This window comes from Peromyscus californicus, unplaced genomic scaffold, assembly GCF_007827085.1.
Source record: "Peromyscus californicus insignis strain IS unplaced genomic scaffold, ASM782708v3 Scaffold_23__1_contigs__length_62951481, whole genome shotgun sequence".
Classification (NCBI taxonomy): Eukaryota; Metazoa; Chordata; class Mammalia; order Rodentia; family Cricetidae; genus Peromyscus; species Peromyscus californicus.
Genome location: NW_026294534.1, coordinates 50,474,507 through 50,477,688, shown reverse-complemented (window position 1 = coordinate 50,477,688; position 3,182 = coordinate 50,474,507). Strand labels below are relative to the sequence as shown.

At 42.5% G+C, this 3,182-nt stretch overlaps 1 pseudogene; it reads right to left on the bottom strand.

The window, feature by feature from the left end:
• Positions 1-500: 500 nt before the first annotated feature.
• Positions 501-1,744, bottom strand: LOC128119324 (STAM-binding protein-like; annotated as a pseudogene).
• Between the last annotated feature and the right edge of the window lie 1,438 nt (positions 1,745-3,182).

Here is a 3,182-nt window from a genome sequence, read left to right as displayed (position 1 = left end):
GGCCACCCCCTTCAAGGGAACTGACTCCCCCGCCCCCGGAGGCCATCAACTGTCAGTAGCTCACGAGTGTCTCCTTTCTTGGGATTTTAAAACGTAAACATATTAATATAACCACTTCTGCTTCATTTCCCTGCACTAATTTGTATATTTTATCTATTCCCCTGCATTCAATTATCCCATTTAGAGTCTTCCTGTAAGCACTGTGGGGTTTTATTGCATCTTTTAATGTAAGCTTGAATGAATCATACTTAATCTGGCTACTGTTGGCATTATGCTCTCTTCTGTTATCTGTTCCTTTGGTTTTGTGTTTATAATTCTTACTTTCTTCTTAGTTCTTCCTAAGCTTTATTTTATCTTAATTACATTTATGTGTTTATTTCTTTAGTTGAGGGGGGAGGGGAGGTACACACATACACTGTGCACAAGGGGATGTCAGAGAACAAATTGGTGGAAGCTGGTTTTCTCCTTCCACCATGTGGGTCCCAGGAATTGAACTTGGGCTATTGGGCGTGGTGGCAAGTGCCTTTACCCAGTGAGCCATCTCCCTGGTCTGTGATGGTCACACTTCTGCCTTTGACAGTGAAGTTGCTGCAGCTGCAGGACAGATGTGGTCGCAGTTGCAGAGATGAAAGCCTCTCTGCCAGCAGGATGGAATCTCCTGAAGGCCATACATAGTCAGTTAACGTCAAGAATCCAGTTATCCAGTATCCTGGAAGTTGGTAGAACAGACAATTGCTATGGATTCTGATAACATCATTTGATAGGAGCAGTAAGTGGGTACACTGGATGAAAAGGCCATGGGGTCGGGTGGGCATGGATGCAGCCAAGAATGAGGAGTCCACGGTCATCCTGCCAGAGGAAAATTTCTTTTTCATTCTGTGTGACAACAATCCGGCCCACTATTTTGTCTGAGAGGGAGAACATATGTGATTGTGAATGCATTTCTCATCAGTTTTCCACAGAGGACTCCCCATGTTTCAATGTCTTTGGGGGTATTGTCACTAGCAAGCTGGAGATTGTGGGATACCACAATGTGGAGCAGGCCTTTGATGGTGGGGACATTTTCTATGACACTCAGTGCTCGGTTTCAGGGACCTGTCCATCACAGGTGGCTGAGCTGGCTGCATGCTTGTGCTATAGTCTGAAGTCTGTGTGGATGAGAAGGGTGAGGTGGGGACCACATCTACACAAGGCTTTTCCAGGTCAGGCTGCCGAGGCCCACATGGGCCAGGGTCACCTTCCCGAATGGATCATCTCCTCACAGGCATGGAGTTACTCCTGCTCTAGCTCCTGCTGCTGGGCAATGCTCTTTCTTTTTCCAGCTTTTGCTGGATAGTGGTATTCCGGTAAGTTCCTCCTCCTTTTTTTTTTGTTCTTTATACTGCTTGTGGTCTTTGGTATGTCTTTTCAAGAGTTCAGTCTTAAGTTCTTCTGCTTTCGGGAAAGCAGTGTCCTTTAGTTTCTTGACCACGTCTTTCTTCTCAGGAACGATAGCTGATTTGGTTGTCTCTTTGTTCTGGAAGTTTTTCAACGAACGCTGTGATGTGTACTTTTTGTAGAGAACACAGGCATGTTCAATGTTGCCTTCTTTAGTGTAAATTCATGCCGTGTGCATGATCTCAACACCAGAATAAAATTATCAGTGGGGTGGGATGTCTGTTTAATTCAACTTTACTCCCTAGTTGAGACAGATTCCTCACCCAGGCTTAGGGTGGAAGGCTGACATGCCAACATGGTCAGACATTGGGCCAATGATTTCTTTCCTGAAGGATGACAGCCGGAGAATCCAGAAACATTTTATTTTTTTATTGATGGATTTGCCTCTTTGAGTACATTTAAATTTACAAGAAGGAAAGGAAACAAAAAGCACCCCATAGATGCTCTTGAACTCAATCACCTCTGCTTTCTTGCAGTTCTGACATCTTGTGTCCGTGCATTGTTTACATTTTTACCGATGAATGAGCATTGACCCGTCGTTAGTAGCTAAGGCCCAGGGTCTCCTAAGCGTTCATTCTGTGCTGCACAGTTCTCTGAGTTCTGCTAAAAACAATGCCACAAATTCCCCCCACAGCAATGTTTTACAGAACAGTTTCACAGACTTAAAATTCTGAGTGCTCCACATGCTCAGCTGCCCTCTGCACCCTCCCAGTCACCAGAAACCATGGGCAGGTTTTAAAATTTTTTTTACTGTTTTTGTATAGTCTTTTTTTCATCTTTATTTTTTTTCCAGAGCTGAGGACTGAACCCAGGGCCTTGCGCTTGCTAGGCAAATGCTCTACCACTGAGCTAAATCATCCACTTCTGTATAGTCTTTTTTAGTCTTACCTATCTCAGAAGGTCATATAGGTTGAGTCATATTCTATATTTTCTGCATGGATTTTCTTCTTCTCTAGGTCCACCTCTGTATAGTCTTTTTTAGTCTTACCCATCTCAGAAGGTCATATAGGTTGAGTCATATTCTATATTTTCTGCATGGATTTTCTTCTTCTCCAGGTGCTTAGAAATTATATATAAACTATCTATAATAAGCTAAATTTATTTTACTAGTGGACAGGTGCATGCATAAACAGTCATCTCAGCACACATTTTTTCTTTTTTTTTAATTAATTACATTTTTTTCATTTATTTTACATCCCAACCACAGTTTCCCCTCCCTTCTCTCCTCCTGTTCCCTTCCCCCTGCCTTCCCTCTGTCCCCCTCTCCACTCCTCCTCTGTTTCTCTTCAGAAAGGGGCCTGATTCCTATGGGTATCAACAAAGCATGTCAGCACATATTTTTGAGCAAAATAAAAGATAAGTTCTGTCTGAGGCCCCCTTATCATGGCAAAGATGAGAGGTTTGAACGTCCGTCTTCATTTTCTGTTTCTTCAAGATCCAGGCTTAGTTGTATTGATTTGAATTTCTACTGCTGGTCTGAAGAAAAGTTATTTAGCCGTGTGCTCTTCCAGTCAGCAATCGCTTAAACGTGACAAGAATGCCTTCACTTGTCCTGAATCATTTGGTTTCCCAGGTCCTTGCTCTTTATTTTACCACATTTTCCTCTTTTCCTGAGGCTTTTATTCTGATTAATTTTTTATTTCCTCAGACACTTCCTGGAATAGTTTTATTAATTAATAAGAAATGTAGAGGTGATAGACTTTCTGGATTCTGCAATGCTTAAGTGGACCTTCCTTTTTTCAATG